Source organism: Symphalangus syndactylus, chromosome 16 (assembly GCF_028878055.3).
Source record: "Symphalangus syndactylus isolate Jambi chromosome 16, NHGRI_mSymSyn1-v2.1_pri, whole genome shotgun sequence".
Lineage (NCBI taxonomy): Eukaryota > Metazoa > Chordata > Mammalia > Primates > Hylobatidae > Symphalangus > Symphalangus syndactylus.
In genome coordinates this window covers 75,572,767-75,594,551 of record NC_072438.2, presented here as the reverse complement: position 1 = coordinate 75,594,551, position 21,785 = coordinate 75,572,767, and the positions used below count along the sequence as shown (strand labels likewise).

At 36.2% G+C, this 21,785-nt stretch overlaps 1 long non-coding RNA gene and 1 pseudogene across 1 annotated transcript in view; both read right to left on the bottom strand.

Moving 5' to 3' along the window:
* LOC134732698 (uncharacterized) overlaps window positions 1-21,564 on the bottom strand; it is a 36,822-nt gene extending 15,258 nt beyond the window's left edge. Inside the window, exon 1 of the long non-coding RNA XR_010116122.1 lies at window positions 21,487-21,564. This is a non-coding gene — a long non-coding RNA (uncharacterized lncRNA). The remainder of the gene's footprint in view (window positions 1-21,486) is intronic.
* Window positions 10,704-15,352, bottom strand: LOC129464641 (uncharacterized; annotated as a pseudogene).
* Window positions 21,565-21,785: the final 221 nt, after the last annotated feature.

Sequence of the window (21,785 nt, the reverse complement as noted above, 5' to 3'; positions counted from 1 at the left end):
CTGTGATTTAGAGAAATTAAACACTCATTTAAGAAGGAATGATGCATAAAATGATTTGTGTATGGTTGCCAGAAGAGAGGCTATTTCGGTAATCCAGGTGTAAGATGATGAGCTACAGAGCCAAGGTGGTGGGTGTTAGCAAGTAAATAAAATGACACATTTAACGACATTTGGAGGGAGGGATTGACATGATTTGATTGCCTATTAGATAAATAACTGACAAAAGAAGAAAGTGTATTAAAAATAACTCTAAGAATATCAAGCTGTGCACAAATAATTTTCTTCTTGAAACTCCTATTTTTCATAAAGCAAATGATCATATATAAAGAAGTGGCTGTATTATACCAAAAAGTGCAGATTTAGGAATCAACAAACTTATTCAACAGATATTAATTGAGAGTGCATTTTAGGCTAGGCACTAAATATTAGGCTAAGGCTAGCGTGTGGTGAATAACAGTGTATGAAACAAGCAAAATATAACTGTCCCAATTGTCATTTATTCTATAATATTAGAGGAAGGGAGGAAAGACCAATCAGAATAACAAATTATTTTCAAAAATATTACAAATGCTTTGGAAAAGTAGAGCTTGGTGAGGAGGCTCAGAAGTGCTGGGAGGTAGTAAAAATTTTAATAGGGTAAATAGGAGGAGCTTCATTGGCAAGATAACATTGGAACGAAAACTAAAAGTGAGCCAGTTGGCTACGTGAGGATGCGCTCTCAAAGCAGAATGAACAACTGATGAAAAAATCCTGAGGCAAAAGTTTCAGAAAGAAAACAGAAGCCATCTTAAAGAGGTTCCCACAAACAAAATTTGATCAATTTATAAATCTAATACGGTTTTTTGACGTGACTATTTTAGTTTTTGAGCACATTCTTAATTTCTGACACACAGAAAACATATTGGAGGCTTAGTTTGTGTTTTATTATTCTCTACACCTGAAATTACGTATTTATCAAAGAAGCCTTGCAAACCATTTACAAAAGCATGACTGATGTCTAGTCATGCTCATTATTATTGAGGTGTCATTACTTCTAGGTCTTGTCAGCAGCCTGTGCCATCTCTACATCCGTGATTCAATCTATGAGTTCACAGGACACTTTTGATTCCAACCCTCCCAATGCCAGAAGGGAATGTGCCTTTTCATCTTGCCATGTTTGTATCTATAGCTCCCTTTTCCCACACAGAGTATCCAATTTCCCAACTATATCCAGATTTGTTAAAAAATTTCCTCTTACATTATGCACAACATTGTATTAGAGTTGAATCACCAATACCACTACCAATAACCAACATCCTAAGTTCAAGGTTTTTATTGTTGTCCTTAGACTATATCTCACAGAGAGAGTATAATCCAAGTATTGTGGTCAAAGACACTTGAAATGACTGTGTGTGTGTGCTTGTGCATGTTCCATATGTTATCAATTTCGTATACTTATTGTTTTGTTGATAGTTCATTTTAACTTCCCTTCTTTTAAATATAATTGAGATTTAATTATATTGTTTGAATTTGGGAATCATATGGTTCAAAAATTAAAGACTCAATCTTTTTCTATCCCTACTATACCACTGCTTTGCTTATTGGTTACAAATTTAATTAGTTTTGTTTTTATGGTTTATGGTTTTGTTTCTCCAATAAAATATTGCACATACATAATAATATGTCGCATTTTTTGTTTTCTTACAAATAGCAGTATAATATATACATACATTATTTTACACATTGCTTCTTTAAAAAGAGATTTTGTCCTGGAAATCACTTCATACCAGCTCATAAAAGTCTTTTCATCCTCTTTTACAGTTTCATAGTATTCATTGCTCCCTGTATTGTAGTTTTCAACTGGTCTTCTGAGGTAAGTTTTTAGACTGTTTCTAGTATTTTACAGTTTCAAATAATGCCACAATAAATATCTTCGCATGTGTTTGTATGTTGGAAGTATAATTTAAAGTAATTTTTAAAAGTAGAAATGCTGGCCAGGCGTGGTGGCTCACATCTGTAATCCCAGCACTTTGGGAGGCCGAGGCGGGCAGATCACCTGAGGTCAGGGCTCAAGACCAGCCTGGCCAACATGGTAAAACCCCATCTCTACTAAAAATACAAAAATTAGCCGGGCCTGGTAGCTTGTGCCTGTAATCCCAGCTACTCAAGAGGCTGAGGCAGGAGAATCACTTGAAATCGGGAGGCAGAGGTTGCAGTGAGCCAAGATAACACCACTGCACTCCAGGCTGGGCGACAAGAGCGAGACTCCATCTCAAAAAAAAAGAATTGCTAGGTTTTAAGTATAATTGCAAGTTTAGTTTTTTAGATGTCATATTCTGTACATAGGAGTTATACAAATTTTGCAGCCCCTCTAGCTTTGTATAAGGGTGACTTAGCCTATAGCTTGCCAATAAAGTGCATTTTCAGGGTTTTGAATTTTTGTCATTGAGAGAAGAGAAACAGAATCAGAGTATAGTTTTAATTTTCACTTCTCTGGTGTTGAGCGCTTTTTATAATTTTCAAAAGCCACTTCAAAATTTATGGGGTTGTATGTTGGTGTACTATTCATTTTATATGTGTGAGTTTATGACTTCTGCACATTTTTTGATCAGTTGTTTAGTCGTTTTTTACTCAATATTTAAGGAATTATTTATATAATAAGAAAATTGGTCCTTTTTATTATATTTATTACAACTTTGTTCTCCACTTTAACATTTCATGTTTCTAATTTTTTAATGTAATTATTTTATAAAGTTGAATATATTAATATTTTACTGCATCTGAATTTTTTAGTTACAATTTAACTTTGTTCTCTCACACTCAGATTAAAAGTGAATCCACATGGAGCTTGTTTTTACTGCTTGTATAATTTAGTTTTTTTTATATGTAGGTAACATTTATTTAGTGTTTATTCAGGTATGTGTGTTTTTAGGTATTCAATTTTATCAATTTTTGTTTTGCAAAATGCCTATCCAGTTCAGCCAATACCGTGTAATAAAATGTCTCTTTTCCTCTGCTATTTGTGATGCCATTTAGTTGTATATGAAAATTGCCCCTGTACTTGGGTGTATTTCTGAACATTCTGTGCTTTTCCTCTGGTCTACATGCATTGGGATAGCTTAGTGTTTATGTTTTTGCATCTGACAAATCTAGAGTCCCCTCATTGACCTACTTTTCAGCTTATTCTATTATTTCATTGTAATGGACTAAATGTCTGTGTGTTTCCAAAATTCATACTTTGAAACCTTAATATCAATGTAAAGATATTTAGAGACAGCATCTTTGGGAGATAATTAGGTCATGAGAACAGAACCCTCTTGAATGGGATTTGTGTCCTTACAGAACAAGGCTAGAGAACTAAATAGCCCTAATTCTACTATGTAAGGATACAAGAAGTTGGCAGTCTAAAACCTTGAAGAAGGTCTTCACCAGAACCCAATCTTGCTAGCTTCCTGATCTCAGACTTCCAACCTCCAGAGTTATCAGAAATAAATTTCTGTTGCTTATAAGGCACCCCAGTCTATGGTACTTTGTTTAGCAGCTCAAACTGTCTAGGAAACATATATGTGTGTGTGTGTGTGTGTGTGTGTGTGTGTGTGTGTGTGTGAACCTTACAAGCAACTGGTATATAGGTGAGGTAGGGGTATGCTATGTTTATTGGAATTGCATGACGTTGACTTATGTTTTACAAAGATTGGTTTGGTGGTGTGTTTATGCAGATCAGTGGTGAAGACTGTGAGAAATAATGGAAGTAGCATAATATTTTGCTATTGCAAAGCATTTATTTCATTTATTACAAATTATTGGGGGCATAAATATATATGAATGTATTATTGGATATACATATATATATTCGTATTCCATTCCATTCAAATGGAATGAAAATGAAATATCCAGATGAATTGCATATAAGCTGTTAGAAAAAAAGATTGAAGCTAATTATGTCTCCAAGTATCCTGACCTGAGCAATCAGAATGAGAATGTTGCTATCCATTAAATGACAGAAAGCTGTGGAAGAAACAGGTTTGGTAAAATTAGTGAATTTTGAGAAGTTTTTAAAAAAAATATTTAAGTGAGATTTGGAATAGGAAGTAAGATGTAGGAGCCTGGAATTTTAGGGAGAAATTTGTACTGGAGTTTCTGCACAATGAGTCTTGCTATCTTTGCTACAACTGCTGGTTTTAATTTTAAGCACTATGTCTCCTCAAATTTCTCTATTGTCTTCCAGTTGTTGAAGTCATCTTACTTTGGTTACACAAAGAATGTACAGACTATTTGCCAGATTTCATACTGTATTTGCCTAAAATAACTTCGCTTTTAGGGATTATAAATTGATTAATCCTAACCCTAATTTTGGGGTTTAAACAAATAGTAAAATGACATATACCAGATTAGGCAGGGTAAAGTAGCTAAAGGTATAAGGATCATGATGAAAAAAGGTTATAATAAATATAATATGAAAAATACACCTTAAAAATACATAGCGACTTGGTACAGTTCTCCTTACTAAAGAATTCAAACCAGTATATCAAAATATAGAAATTATCAGTTTTCTTCAGTAATAAAAAGCAGATATGAGAAAATGCAAAAAAATCAACAATTTTACACTTGATATTGGAATAGTTTATGACTTTTCCAGTCTTATATGTTTATTTTATGACTAAATATAATTTTTGTGTTTACATCCACAAATAGTATTTGGTATACAATATAATGTATAAAAAGCTGGAAATGAACACCCTTCCTGTAATATTTCTAGATATATATCAAATACATAAAGTATTTCTTAGTTTGGAACAAAACTTCCGTGTGTGTGTGTGTTTGTTTGTGTGTGTGTGTGTGTGTGTGCGTGTATATATATGATTATGTTCCTAAATACGGTTAGGAATTTAAGTGTGTTATAGATTCTAAATATTATTAAAAAAATGGAAAAAAATAGTATCCAAATGAGGTAGAATTTTAAAAGTTGGCTTCATGTGAGAGGTGACTTTCTAGTTCCATAAATTGTGAAGAGGGAGAAGAGAATTATGGCTTTGTAAATGGCTGAAGTAAAGGCTAAGAAATAAAGATAAACCTAGTGAATTATAAATATATGTTGATGGAAAGTATATTATAGGAATATATGGAATACAAATAGAAATACTCACACATATTAAATATGGGGATGTGAAAAACATGTTCGCTCCAAATTATCATAAAAATGTAGTTTTTTTCTTATTTAATGGGTGTTATTAAAATTACATTCTATAGGAATAAGCTGCCAGTAAAATGCATTACAATGAAGAAGTTAGGGAACATAAATTAGGAAATAACTTTTGAAATATTTGGGGAGATACAGTCATGAGTTAAAATAATAGCACATGGTTTGTTATTTAAACCTCAACAACTACTGACAATTGAATGGAAATAAATAAATCATCTCCAAAGTATAGGGGAATGTAACAGATATTTAAAAATTATTATAGAATAAGAATTACCAAAATAATGTAAATTACTAAGTGCCTTTGAATAAAAATATAGTTCTAAGTTTTTGAAAAGTTTTGCTTATATAAATAAAGTAGAATTGAATTGGACTCACTGGAGAATTATAGGTAAAACCTGTACATATGATTTATATGTATGATTAGCAAATTGCTATATTTTTTCACTTGAAAAATAGACACAAATATTTTACTCTTATAAGATGATCCTCTGTTGTTTGATATATAATTTACAATTAAAGGTTATGTCTTAGAAATCTAAGGTGTGTGTTACTCCAGAGTTTCTGTAAAATGTTCATTTAGCATGTCTTCAATAGATTAGTAGAGTGCACTGACTTTTAGGCAAACCTATTGTATTAGTATGCTTGAGCTGCCATAACAAAATATCACAGGCTTCAACATATCACAGGCTTAAACAACAGACATTTATTTTCTAACTTCTGTAGACTGAAAGTCCAAGATTAAGATGTCAACAGCATTGACTTTTGGTGAAGCCTCTCTTTCTGGTTTGCATGTAGTCACCTTCTTGCTGTGTCCTCAAATGGACATGAGCTTTCTAATATGCCCATGAAGACAGAAAAATCTCTGGTGTCTCTTCCTCTTCCTATAACAACACAAGTTCTATTGACTTAGGGCCCCACTCTATGGCCCAATTTAACCTTAATTACCTTCTTAAGTTACCCATCTCCAAATACAGACACATTGTGGGTTAGAGTTTCAACATATAAATATTAGGAGACCCCAATTAGCCTATAACCTATACAGTCAGATTAAAGAGCAAGTAAATAAACTTACTGAAGAATGTTTTAAAAATATCTGAGGTGGTTTTTTTCGGCACTTTCATTCCAATCTTTCTTTCCATAAGGTGGGGATGGAAAACAAATAAAGTGGTGGCATAAAAAGTAATTCCCAATACTAATACTTTCTGTCAGTACTAATCCAGAAAGTTTTTAAAAACATAATTTTTTTTTGTGACAACACAGAGGAACTTGGAGGAAATTATGTTAAGTGAAATAAGCCAGACACAAAAAGACAAGTACTGTACATTCTCACTCTTATTAGAAATCAGGAACAGTTGCTGTCATGGAATTAGTGAACAGAATAATGGTTACCACAGAAAGGGGAGGTTGAGGGGGACATAATGAGGAGAAAATGGTCAATGGATACAATGCTACAATTAAAAAGGCAGAAAAAATTATTCTGTCCTGTTGCACAGGAGGGTGATTATAGTCAACAATAAAACATTGCATGTCTCAAAATAGCTAGAAAACAGAAGTTTGAATGCTCTAACCCCAAAGAAATGATAAATATTTGAGGTGATGGATATGCTAATTACACTGATTTGATTATTACATAATGTACGAAAACATGGCATTGTACACCACAGATATGTATTATTATTACATCAGTCTTTAATAAGTAAAGATAACGGCAATGCATGGAGATGTATGTGGAACTTTCACTTTAGAAAAATTAACATCTTTGTGAATACCACAAAAAATATAATTTTTTATCAAGGTGAATTAAAATTGAGTTTTCCTGAAGAAATAGTAAGTACAAGTAAATTAATTCAAAAACTTATTTCGGTGGGTTGTTTATACCACTTAAAAAATTGTATAGTATATATTGTTGAAGGAAGTAATTTTACTGCTAATATATGGTTTTTATAAAGTAATTTATACTTCAAAACTCATTACTTCTATGAAAATCACAAACATTGTATTATTTTTATAATTATAATCTCATTCATTAATGATGAGAATTTCAAATTATCAGAATTTAATGATACAGTTCACTTTATGCTGTCATCAAGTATGAATGATGGTAACATTTAACCAGTTAAGCTTTACATATATTCAGAGAGTAAAATGGATATAATGTTAAGATACAGTTAAGAATTTCTTTATTTTATTTTATTTTATTTTTATTTTTTTTTTTTTTATTATTATTATACTTTAGGTTTTAGGGTACATGTGCACAATGTGCAGGTTTGTTACATATGTATCCATGTGCCATGTTGTTTTGCTGCACCCATTAGCTGGTCATTTAGCATTAGGTATATCTCCTAATGCTGTCCCTCCCCCCTCCCCCCACCCCACAACAGTCCCCGGAGTGTGATGTTCCCCTTCCTGTGTCCATGAGTTCTCATTGTTCAATTCCCACCTATGAGTGAGAACATGCGGTGTTTGGTTTTTTGTTCTTGCGATAGTTTACTGAGAATGATGTTTTCCAGTTTCGGTTAAGAATTTCATCCATCTCTTCCACCTTTCTCTGTAGATAAAGACGAGGCTAATCTGGGCATATGTTTTTATCATGCAAAGTGTTTTGCTTGCCTTTTACTGAAATTGTATGCATCCATACTAACATATAGGTGTGTTTTATGTTCAAAAGTTACATTTTTGGCAAGATATAGTGTGCAATATTTTATGCCAGGACTCAATAATTTAACATTTTTTCTATGATTTCTTTGTGCCAATATACATAGAAGTAATTCATTTTTTTAACTGTTGCATTATATTTTTAATGACATTCTTTCTTCATTCTGGTAACAGAGAGGTTGTTAGGCCATTTCCTTTTCTTTTACATTACATTTTTACTGTATTTTTTCTAGCTTTATTCTGCTAATATTTTACTTAAAATTTGAACTGCATACATACATAAGGTTAGCCTATGTTTTTCTTTTTCTTTTCCCAGAAAATACTTAACTGGTTTTAGCATTAAGAACTATGTATTTATGTAGTCACATAATGTAATTCTGTATAAGCCACACACATTAAGGAAAGGATTTTTTTCAGTTTTTAAAAATGTTATAGATTGTGTTATATGAAATAAGAAATTTAAAAAAATTTTTTGTTAAAAATTTGTATAAACAAGTGAGCTTGGTTTTATATTTAATTGCTTTATTTTGTCGACTTGTTGAAAGTTGTGAGTTAAAGAGCAATACAAATTTTCAAAGCTGGGTGTGTCAGTTTTTGTTGAGGGCTGTCTACAAGTCATAGTTGATTTTCTCTTTAAATTATCACAAAGTTGATCATAATATTTTCTAATTACTTTCATATTTTAATTATATTTTAATCCATTAGTGGTCTTGCCCTATTTTTCAGCTTTGGCTATTAATATATGACTTTTTCTTTCTTTTTGTCTCTCGATCACTTTTCCCAGAAGCCTATTTTTTCTTAGCCATGTTAAAGAGTCATATTTTTATTTGATTGTCTCTATTTAATTATATTATTTGTTCATTATTCATTTTACTTTTCTTATTTTATTTTTCTCTGAGTTTATACTTCATTTCCGAACTTAGTAATTTGACTATGTTAGCAAATTTGTTTTATGCTAGATAATTTTCTAACATATGTTGTTAACATTATAATTTTTCTCCAGTAAAAATTCTGGTTGAATTCAATAAGTATCACAGAAACATTTTTCCTTTTTTAAAAAATCGTATATATTTTCTAATTTCAGGGATTATTTGTTTATGAGACAATAAAACTTCTCTAGCAAATTCTTGGTCACTTCAAAAATATATGAGCATTGGCCTCTGGGAGAAAGTGATTTCCTCAAAGAAGTTCTGTCTTCTGAAAGATGGATTTTTAACACACATATTTGTATGGACTATAAATACACGTTAAGTAAATAAATCATGTTGTAGGCGGGTAATCCTCTGGATAATGAAGGCTTATTATTTGGTAATAGAAATATTATATCATGATGAGATACTAAACCAGAGCCAAAAGTGTTTGGGCTGCTGCTTTGTTTCAGAAGTGGTTTGGAATGATTTTACAGTAAATATCTAGTTACTAAAGAAAAAGGTTCAGAATGATTGGAAGCAATTTAGTTTTAGAATAATTCCCCCAAGGATTATAAAGGAAAACTAATCCCTAGGTACTCTAAAGTCTCTCTTATTTGAACTGTTTATAATCAATGATTATTATGTGATTCTAAAATGCTTACATTTTTGGAAAGAAGAAATATATAAGGTTTTATAGACAAATTTAATTTGAAAACAATTTTATGACTGTCTAACTGACATTTTTTTTTGAGACAGTCTCATTCTGTCGCCCAGGCTGGAGTGCAGTGGTGTAGTCTCAGCTCACTGCAACCTCTGCCTCCTGGGTTCAAACGACGCTCGTGCCTTAACCTCCTGAGTAGTGACATTTTCATTCGTGGAATTAAAACCTGGGATCCCTGACTTGTTGGCAGCCCAGGAATTATGCAGTCATTGGTCAGTGTTGGCCTTGATACCTCTGAAACCTCTTTTCAGTTTTTGCTTTCCTCTTACTAACCCCTGAAACTATATTCCATCATCTCTTCATTTTCATCTTGTCACTTTTTCATGATCTACTGTCATTTTTTTTCTTTTTACTTCCATATTCAAATTAATTCAGAGCGGGATGAAAGGTGACGAACATTAGCTTGACTACCAAGTGATAAAGCCTCAACAGTCCAGGCAAATTCTAGTCTAATTTCACATATGTAAGTAATTAAGCTCAAGGAATCCAAAAATAATTTTAATGAATTGAACTCATGTTGAATTGTGTGAGTGAATAATTTCTTTGAATATTTTCAGATAAGTGACATTTAAAGAATGAGATACTAAATGATTTTAGAAAGCTGTTTAATTTTGCCAAAAATCAAATAGTTCACATTCTTTTCTAGATTGATCTTTATGTTGCACTTTCTTTGTTTATTTGAGTACAATTTTAATTTGTGTTATATTTATTAGGAAGAAAACACATGTATAATAGTACAGCTTAATTGTATTAACATTTCTACATTTCTTTTATCTAATAGACACAAGGTAACTTTAAACTTATACCTTAAAACGCTATGAAAAAATCAAAGTAAGCCTTGTTCTCTGAGCAATGTAGTTGGTATGGTCCTTACCTGAATACCCAGAAGATATGTCCCCATCTAGAGGGGTCAGGATCATTCTGGGAGGTGAACAAGTGTGTTAGTCCATTTGCATCGCTATAAAAAAAACCTCAGGCTCTATAATTGATAAAGAAAAGTGGTTTATTGTGGCTTACAGTGCTGCAGACTGTACAGGAAGTACAGTGCTGGCATCTGCTTCTGATGGGGCCCTAAGGAAGCTCCCAATTATGGCAGAAGGCAAAGGGGAAGCAGATGGCATCACATGGCAATAACAGGAGCGAGAGAGAAAGTGCCATACACTTTTAAACAGAGTTTGCTTGAACTCAGAGACAGAACTCACTCATCACCACGCAGATAGTGATAAGCTATTCATCAAGGATCTGTCCTCATTGTTACAGTAGGTAGCTAGTCAGTCATGAGCAGGGCAGCAGAGGGCTCCCCCAACCCCACAAGAAATGTTACACAACCATCAGGTGATGGTCAGGTGATGGTTACACTGTCTCTTCTTAAAATAATATTAATTGGTTGCAGCCAGTTCCAGAGAAGGGTAGTCTCCCAATAGATAAAAACACCTGAAACTGTTGATCAGCAGTTTCCCGATAAGATCTCAGGAGTCTGGGAAGTGGATCCAGACATGTGCATTAAGAGGCAAGATGGGGCCATACACAGTGGCTCATGCCTGTAAACCCAACATTGTGGGAGACCAAGGCAGGTGCACTGCCTGAGCTCAGGAGTTCCAGACCAGCCTGGGCAACATGGTGAAATTCCATCTTTACTAAAAATACAAAAATTAGCTGGGCATGGTAGCACACACCTGTAATTCCAGCTACTAGGGAGGCCGAGGGAGGAGAATCACTTGAGCCCAGGAGACACAGGTTTTAGTGAGCCAAGATCACACCACTGCACTCCAGCCTGCGGCACAGAGTGAGACTCTGTCTCAGAATAATACAAAAAAAAAAAAAGAGGCAAGATGGCAGGGTTTGACTGGTGCATGACCTCCGAGAGACATTTGGCCATGCATGTGTGTGTGTGTATATATACACGTATATATATATATATATATATATATAAAAATACACACACACACACACATATGTGTATATATATATATATACGTATATATATATATACACACATATACACGCATATATTATACGTATATGTGTATATATAAATATACACACATATATGTATATATGTATATACACATATATACGTATATATACACACATATATACACATATATATACGTGTATATATATATATATAGAGAGAGAGAGAGAGAGAGATGGAGAGAGGGAGAGAGAAAGAGATGGAGAGAGTGAGATAGATACAGGGATGGAGAGAGATGTATGAAATAGGTTCATGCTATTTATAGAGTCTGAGAAGTCCAGACTCCAGAGAGCTGATGATGGAGTGCCAATCTGAGTCCAAAGGCCTGAGAAGCGGGAGAGTGGTTAGTGTAGGCCTGAGTCAGCATTCAAAGCCATGAGAAGACCAATATCTCACCTCAAAGAGTCAGTCAGAGAGAGAATTCAGACCTTCAGTGAATTGTATAAGACTCTCCCCAGTAGGAATCTATCTTACACAATTTAGCTATTCAAATGTTAATATCCAGAAATATCCTCACAGACACACTCAAAAATAAACTTTAACCAAATATTGGCTCATGCTGTGTTAAGTTGACTCATACAAGTAGCAATCTCACTGATAAATGCTGAAATTCACAGTTTTTTTTTTTACCACTCAGAGAGGTCCATTCACGTACCTCTTCCCCCAATGCTGATGTTGAGAATTCTGCCACCAGTACACGTATCATGCAGCTGCAACCATAAGGGTTGGAACACAGCATTTTTTTTTTTTTTAAGAGGGAGTCTCACTCTGTTTCCCAGGCTGGAGTGGAGTGGGGCCATCTCAGCTCACTGCAACCTCCACCTCCCAGGTTCAAGCAATTCTCCTGCCTCAGCCTCCCAAGTAGCTGGGATTACAGGCGTGCACTGCTGCGCCCACTTGATTTTTGTATTTTTAGTAGAGACAGGGTTTCATCATGTTGCCAAGGCTGGTCTTGAATTCCTGACCTCAGGTGATCCACCCACCTCGGCCTCCCAAAATGCTGGGATTATAGACATGAGTCACTTATCATTATTACACTATGTTTCCTGATCCTATAAAGGTTGTGGCCAGGGTCTCCCTTGTCATGCAACTCCATAACACCCAGGTTGGAGAACGTCTCCTTGAGTGTGATGTTTTGTCCAGGTCTCTGTATTGCCATGTATGCAAGCAGTTCTGAGGAACATGTGTATCTCCTACAACACTTATGTCCTTAAGGATTCCCCAACAGATACAACTCCAGCAAGCTTGGTAAGTATGCTGCTTGTCTGTTTGCTCTTGTTATATGAAGAAACGATAGGGGAAAACTGGAAAAAATTAGCACTCGAGATCTTCAAAAACACTTATTGATAAATGATTACTTAATAAAGATTCGTTTTAGGGGGATTAGAAAAATCTTTCAAAATAGTAAAAGCAACTGATGAGAAGATGATAGTGAACAACTTGGAATTATGAAGGCGGAAGAAAAATGGAAGAGATCAGCAGGTTCTGACAAGAGCTCAAAAAAGAAATATTAAAAAACAAAATAACCAGATACTGAATGCACAAACTTTCTGAGCTCCAAGTCTGGATCCAATGAGACTCAATTAAATATTGAGAATTAAAGTATTACTGAAAGATAGTGACTGATATTATGTACTTGTGTACATAAATCAAAGGGAACCATTAAAATAATAGAAAAAAAGTTTTAAAAATGGCTGAACATATGACAAATATTTAAATATTAATAGTCTTTTTCTCTGTACTAATTACAGTCAATTAGTAATGCAGAAATGAATCTCATAAAACATTACAGCAAAAGATAAATATATGTTTCTCATGAAAAAACAACAGATTATGTGTAAAGTCACCATAGATAAAACTATAAAATAATTTAAGCTATAAAAAGAGACCTGGATAATTGGAAGGAATACCTAATCCATGATGGGTAACCTCTTTACCAAATGATGCTAATTTTCCCTAACGTAAATATGTCATATACTTTCAAACAAAATTCTTATTTTTATTTCTTGGATTTTGTAAGGCAAGTCAAGCATTTGTAGAGAAGAATAAAGGGTCATGGATTTTTAAAACAATTTGAGAGAAAATCGAGATCAAAACATATGCTCTATAGGATACCAAGAGATATTGGGAGGTAGTAGAGTATAATGGTTAATATTTTTATATCTCAGTCCATATTGCCAGAACTTTTCAGTCATTAGCTATATGACCAGGAACTAATAACTTAATTTTTTTTTGCCTTTGTTGATTCATATGTAGATAGGCAAAAGTAGAAAGTAAAGGCACTAATATCTCTGGGCCATTTTAAATAGTGTCTTGTTAGGTATAGTTTTAGTTTGCTGTTTCCCAACACTATTTGTGAAAAGGCTATTTTTTTCCATTGTATATCTTTGGTATTTTTGTTGAAGAACAATTGACTGTATATGCATTGATGTATTCCTGGACTTCCTATTCTGTTCCCTTGGCCTATATGATTGTCTTTGTGCCAGCACCATACTGTTTTGATTACTGTAGCTTTCTAACATAATGTAAAATCAGAAGCGTGAACCTCCAGCTTTGATTTTCCACAAGATTAATTTGGGCTATTTGTGGTCTTATGTGATTCCATATGATTGAAAGAATTGCTTTCTCTATTTCTGTAAAAAAATAATATTGTTGGAATTTCGATAGGGTTGTTTTGAATATTCAGATCTCTTTGGGTAGTATGGAAATTTTTAACAATATTAAGTCTTCCAATTTATGAGCACAGAATGTCTTTCCATTTGTTTGTGGCTTTCTTTATTTCATAAAGGTTGTGTAGTTTTCAGTGTATGAGTCTTTCATATCTTCAGTTAAGTTTATTCCTCAGTATTTTATTATTTTTGTTGCTATTGTAAAAGAGACTATTTCCTTAATTTACTTTTCATAGTTTACAGTTAATATATAGAAACTCTACTAATTTCTGTGTATTGATTTTGTATTCTGCAACTTTATTGAATTTGTATATTTGTTCCAACAATTCTTATATAGAGTCATTAGGATTTTCTATATATAAGATGATGTTATCTGCAATCTGGGATAATTTTAGTTTTTCTTCTCTGATTCTGATACATTGTTTTCTTGGCTAATTGCTCTGGCTATTCTTCCCAGTACTATGTTGACTAGAAGTAACAAGAATGGGATTGCCTTGTTCCTAATTTTAGAAGGAAAGTTTTCAGTTTTTCACCCCTAGAGGTGAGGTTCAGAGTGTGACCCATGAGGAGGTGCAATACAGTCAAAAAGAACTGCTTGAGTGTTCGAATTTATATAAGCAGGTATCTGGAGAACAGGCACAAGAATGGATATAAAGGGTGTGGGATCATGGTGGAAGAAACATAAAGTTGGATCAGGCTGAATTTATTGATTTTGGCCCACTAAGTAGGGACTCTGCATTTAACATTGCAGCTCAGGGAGTTATAAAAGGTTCTGGTAGTTTATTTTTTTGGTTAGCTGAAATATGAATTAAGAGATTGCCCACTGTGAGCAAGCTAGAAATGCCTGATCTCCCTTGGTTTAACGTAGTGGAAGGAACCCAAAGGCTTAGAGAGGGTGAGATGGTGGAGTGAATTAGTCACTTTAGACCTACTAATTCCAGCTGGAAGGGTCCAGAAGATATACCCTTGACCAATGCTTTGTGGAATAGATTTGGGAAGGTAGGACTTGCATCTTTGAAGAGCCCTGTAATTGCTCTTCTCTGTATGTCAGATCTAACAGTGGGAACCACAGTCACTCAACTACCAAATTTAAATACAGTGGGAATAATTGGATCCGGAGGCTGCAGGGGCCAAGTTGCAGCACTCACCCATCAAAGGCAATGTGTGCATAGCTAATGTAATGAACAGCAGAGGCAAAGCAGCAATAAGAATAGTCTGACTCCTGTAGAGCTCTGGCATTGGCTAATTAATCACAGTATTCCTAGAAGTGAAATTGGTAAGAAATCTACTGCATTCTTACCTAATTTATATAAGCATAAAACTTCCAAGTTCAATGGACAAAAGACTAATTTTAATGATAAACAGAGAATCACAGCTCCTCAATCAATTTCCAGACTTTAGCCTGTTTACAGATCAAGAACTGCTTGAATAAAGGGCAGGCCGGATCCCCTTGAGGAAGGACCTCACTACACTACCAGCAGTTTATGCTGTATATCTTTCTCCCATCCTTCTCCGAGGAGACCTCTGGCCTTTTGCCAGGGTAACTGTGCATTGGGAAAAGGGAAATGATCAAACATTTCAGGGACTACTGGACACTGGCTCTGAGGTGACATTGATTTCAGGGGACACAAAACGTCATTGTGGTCCTCAAGTTAAAATACGGGCTTATGGAGGTCAGGTAATTAATACAGTTTTAGCTCAGTTTACCCTTACAGTAGGTCCAGTGGCTTCCTGTACTCATCCTGTGGTCACTTCCCCAGTGCCAGAATGCATAGTTGGTATAGACATACTTAACAGTTGGCAGAACCCCCATGTTTGCTCCCTGACTGGTTTGGTGAGGGCTATTATTGTGGGAAAGGCCAAATAGCCATCCAAGCTGCCTTTACCTAGAAAAATATTAAATCAAAAACAATATTGCATCCCTAGAAGGGTTGCAGGGATTAGTGCCACCATCAAGGACTTGAAAGTCGCAGGGATAGTGATTCCCACCACATCCCCATTCAACTCTCCTATTTGGCTTGTGTAGAAAACATATGGATTTGGAGAATGACAGTGGATTATCATAAGCTTAACCAAGTGGTGACTCCAATCGTAGCTGCTGTACCAGATGCGGTTTCATTGCTTGCATAAATTAACATAACTCCTGGTACCTAGCATGCATCTGTTGAATTCGCAAATGCCTTTTTCTCCATTCTTGTTCATAAGACCCACCAAAAACAATATGCCTTCATTTTCAAGGCCAGAAATATACTTTTATGTGTTAATCGGGTATATCAACTTTCTGCCTTTGTGTCATAATCTTATTTAGGGAGTACTTGATTACTTTTCACTTCCACAAGATATCACACTGGTTGATTACATTGACAACATCATGCTGATTGGAACCAGTGAATATGAAGTGGCAAACACACTGGACTTACTGGTGAGACATTTGCATGCCAGAGGATGGGAAATAAACCCAACTAAAATTCAGGGAACTTCTACCTCAGTAAAATTTCTAGCGGTCCAGTGTTGTGGGGCCTGTTGAGATATTTCTTCTGAGATGAAGGATAAGTTGCTGCCTTTGGCCCCTCCTACAACCAAGAAATGCCTTTTGGGTCTATTTGGATATTGGAGGTAACACATTCCTTATTTGTTTGTGTTACTCTGGCTTATTTGTCAAATGACCTGAAAGGCTGACAGTTTGAGTGGGGTCCAGAACAAGAGAAGGCTCTGCAATAGTTCCAGGGTGCTGTGCAAGTTGCTCTTGGGTCGTATGACCCAGCAGATCCAATGGTGCTTGAGGTGTCATTGGCATATAGGAATTCTATGTGGAGCCTCTGGCAGGCCCCCACAGGTGAATCACAGTGGAGGCCTCTAGGATTTGGGAGCAAGTCCCTGTCGTCTTCTGCAGATAAATACTCTCATTTTGAGAGACAGCTCATGGCCTGTTACTGGCCTTTGGTGGAAACTGAACGTTTGACTGTGGGTCATCAAGTTGCCATGTGACCTAATCTGCCTATCATGAACTGGTACTTTCTGACCCATCTAGACATAGAATGGATCATGCACAGCAGCATTCCATCATCAAATAGAAGTGGTATATATGTGATTAGGCTTGAGCAGGTCCTGAAGGCACAAGTAAGTTACATGAGGAAGTGTCTCAAATGCCCATGGCCTTCACTCCTGCCACCCTGACTTCTCTTCCTCAGCCTGCACCGATGGCCTCATAGAAAGCTTCCTATGATCAGTTGACAGAGGAAGAGACAAGGGCCTGGTTCACAGATGGGTCTGCTTGATTTGCAGGCTCCACCCAAAAATGGACAGCTGCAGCACTGCAGTCCCATTCTAGGACATTCATGAAGGACAGTGGTGAAGGGAAATCTTCTAAGTGGGCAGAAGTTTGAGCACCGCACCTGCTTGTGCACTTTGCATGGAAGGAGAAATGGCCAGATGCTAGATTACATACTGATTCATGAGCTGTAGCCAATGGTTTGGCTGGATGATAAGGGACTTGGAAGAAGCGTGATTGGAAAATTGATGACAAAGAAATTTGGGGAAGAGGTATGTGAACGGACCTCTCTGAGTGGTAAAAAACTGTGAAGATATTTGTATCACATGTGAGTATTCACCAATGGGTGACCTCAGCAGAGGAGGATTTTAATAATCTAGTAGATAGGATGACCCATTCTGTGGACACCACTCAGCCTCTTTCCCTAGCCACCCCTGCCATCACCCAATGGGCCCATGAACAAAGTGGCCATGGTGGCAGGAATGGAGGTTGTGCATGAACTCAGAAACCTGGACTTCTGCTCACTAAGGCTGACCTGGCTACGACCACTGCTGAGTGCCCAATTAGCCAGCAGCAGAGACCAACACTGAGCCCTCAATATAGCACCATTCCTCAGGGTGATCAGCTAGCTACCTGGTGGCAGGTTGATTATATTGGACCTCTTCCATCATGGAAAGGGCAAAGGTTTGTACTCACTGGAATAGACATTTACTCTGGATATGGGTTTGCCTATCCTGCACACAATGCTCTGCCAAGACTACCATTCATGTACTCACAGAATACCTTATCCACCTTTATAGCATTCCATACAGCATTGCCTCTGACCAACGCACTCACTTTCTGGCTAAATAAGTGCGGCAGTGTGTTCATACTCGTGGAATTCACTGGTTTTACCAAGTTCCCCTAGAAGCCAGTAGATTGACAGAATGGTGGGATAGCCTTTGAAGCCACAATTACAATGCCAACTAGGTGACAATACTTCACAGGCCTGGGGCAAAGTTTTCCAGAATGCTATGTATGCTCTGAATCAGTGTCCAACAAGTGGCACTGTTTCTCCTATACCAGGATTCACAGGTCCAGGAATCAAGAGACGGAAGTGGCACCACTGTCACCCCTTGTGATCCACTAGCAAAATTTTTGCTTCCTCTTCCTGCGACATTATTCTCCCAGCCTAGAGGTCTTAGTTCCAGAGGGAGGAACACTGCCATCAGGAGACACAACAATGATTCCATTAAACTGGAAGTTAAGATTGCCACCTGAACACTTTGGGCTCCTCCTACCTTTAAGTCAACAGGCTAAGAAGGGAGTTGCAGTGTTGGCTGGGGTGATTGACCTAGACTATTGAGATGAAATCAGTTACTACTACTCCACAATGGAGGTAAGGAAGAGTATGCATGGAATACAGGAGATCCATTAAGGCGTCTCTTAGTATTGCCATGCCCTGTGATTAAGGCCAATGGGAAACTGCAACAGCCCAGTGCAAGCAGGACTACAAATGACCTGGACCCTTCAGGAATGAAGGTTTGGGTCACTCCACGAGGAAAAAAAATGTGACCTGCTGAGATGCTTGTTGAAGGCAGAGGGACTACAGAATGGGTAGTAGAAGAAGGTAGTCATCAATACCAGCTATGACCACATGACTAGCTGCAGAAAAGAGGACTGTAATTGTCATGAGTATTTCCTTCTTCTTTTGTTAAAAACATGTTCGTGCATGTATACACTTGTACTAATAAAATATCTTCATTTTATTTCTTTTTTCCTTTATTATCTGACTTAAGATTTATTGAGCATTTAAGTATTGTTAACTTTATGTAATAACATTTGGGTTGGGGATTGGTGCATTTCTGGTTGTAGAAAGGATAGTTGTATTGTGTTGGATTAAGTATGACCTTATTATTTTCTGTACTTGAAGACTGTGTATGATCTCAGGAGATGTGTATGGGTTCAAGTTGACAAGGGACAGACTTGTGATAGTTAATATTGAGTGTCAACTTGATTGGATTGAAGGATGGACAGTATTGATCCTGGGTGTGTCTGTGAGGGTGTTGTCAAAGGAGATTAACATTCGAGTCAGTGGGCTAGGAAAGGCAGGCCCACCCTTAATCTGGGTGGGCACCATCTATTCAGCTGGCAGCACCGCCAGAATATAACACTGGCAGAAAAATGTGAAAAGACCTTTCTGGCTTAGCCTCCCAGCCTACATCTTTCTCTCGTGCAGGATGTTTCCTGCCCTCGAACATCAGACTCTACGTTATTCAGCTTTGGGAGTCAGACTGGCTTCCTTGCTCCTTAGCTTGCAAGCAGCCTATTGTGGGACCCTGGGATCGTGTGAGTTAATACTCCTTAATAAACTCCTCTTTATATATATATTTATCCTCTTAGTTCTGTTTCTCTAGAGGACCATGATTAATACATTTCCTTTTACCAAATGTTAGTATGCTTTTTTCTCCCCTCTCTCCCTTCTCCTCAAATAACCACATTCTACTCCAGTGGAAAAAAACTCTAAAACTCCTCCTATAATTTTATTCTTCTCAATTCTAGCATCTCTAAATAATCTATCTGCCAGCTCAAATATAGTTCCTTGTTGTCTAGTGACTCCCCCAAAACAAATTATTTCCTTAAATAACAAAAGAGCATGGTATAAACCACTTCTAGTATGAAATGGAAAGAATGCAGTTCATAGAGAGAAGTGGTAATTCTGGGCAGTAGCATCTTGTAAACATTGTTAGACAGATGCTGAGATAGCCTATCATCTTGGGCATGGGCCGTGTTTTGTTAATAGGCTCTTAGTTTGTGGGCTGACATAGTTTATGGGCTGAAATTATCCAAGTTCTCTGTGTCTCTTGCCTCCAACCTCCTGGAGGCTCTTCATTAACCAAGATTTTTCTTTCCACAACTGAAGTGTGTGTTGGAAAAATATATGCCTCTTGAGCTGAATACATTTTGGAACCTACTCTGTACTCCAAAATATTAAGACTGACAAACAGTATAAGCACTGTTCTGGCCAGTCTTCTAGATTTCTTTTGTCTTTTTAGTATACAATCCTCAAGAAATATAGTACATTTCAGATCTATATTTTTCAGTTAGCTCCCTGGGTCAGAGAAAATACCCAACATTGTTTTAGACACAGAGTTCTCAAATCTACTTGATGTGTTTGCATTCTTGTCCCCAGGCCTTCTTCCTTGGCAACTTACTGGCAAACACCTTGAGTATTTCATGCTTGACATGAAAACACACTGAATTAAAATATGTTTTTCCCAAGATTTGTGTTGCTTAGTTTGCTAAGAGCTTTACTGACCCTTCAATGCTCAAAGCTTTTTAAAATTCATATATCTTATTGATTTTGTTATAAAATAAGCTACATATTCCATCGTTTCATTTAAGTAATTTCTGAATTCATTCTTTAACATTTAATTTCTGATTTCAAACTAACCCATTATTTTCTTAGTTAGCTTGTTTTTTTTTGTTGTTGTTGTTGTTTGGTTTGGTTAGATTTTTTTGAGAGAGTCTTGCTCTGTCACCCAGGCTGGAGTGCAGTGGCAGGATCTTGACTCACTGCAGCCTCTGCCTCCCAGTTTCAAGCAATTCTCATGCCTCAGCCTCCTGAGTAGCTGGTACTACAGGTGCATGCCACCATGCCTGGCTAATTTTTGTATTTTTAGTAGAGATTGGGTTTCACCATGTTGGCCAGGATGGTCTTGATCTCTTGACCTCGTGATCTGCCCGCCTCGGCCTCCCAGCTCACTTTTATATCTTGTCGAAAGTATCCAATGATAGCCAACACTACTACTGATAATTTCAATCAATTTTCCCAAAGCCATCAAAAGCAGATAGACTTACTTTCAAACTAATATAAAAACCAGCTTAAGCAATATTTTTGCTAGTGCATATGAAACCCTATCTTGCCAAAATATGCCATAACTTGCATCACCACATGCTATTTTATCACAAGAGCAAAGCCGTTGTAAGTATTTTAAGGTTTTGTTTTTACAGAATTCCACTTCAACATACTAACTTCTATTATATATTAACAAAGGAAACAAATACTAATAAACAATTCCCAAATCTCAAAGGCTTAAAGTAATAAAGGCTTATTTCTCACCCATGCCACAATGTGATTATTTGTTGACAGGCTTTCGGTTATAGGCGTAGGCTGTGGTCCACTCCTGTGGTTCTGCCATTTCCCTGGACCCGAGTTCTGTACTCTGGTCTCTATTTCTGGCTATAGACAGAGAATAAAGGAAAATGAAGGGGATACATCTGCTCTTAGCTCTTTAGCTCTAGAGTTGACACACAGCCCTTTACAAAAAAAATTTATGAGTACAAACTAAGCACATGATCTCTCCTGGAAACAAGGGAGCTGGGAAATGTGCCCGGAAGTGTTGCGATGAAAAACGGGAT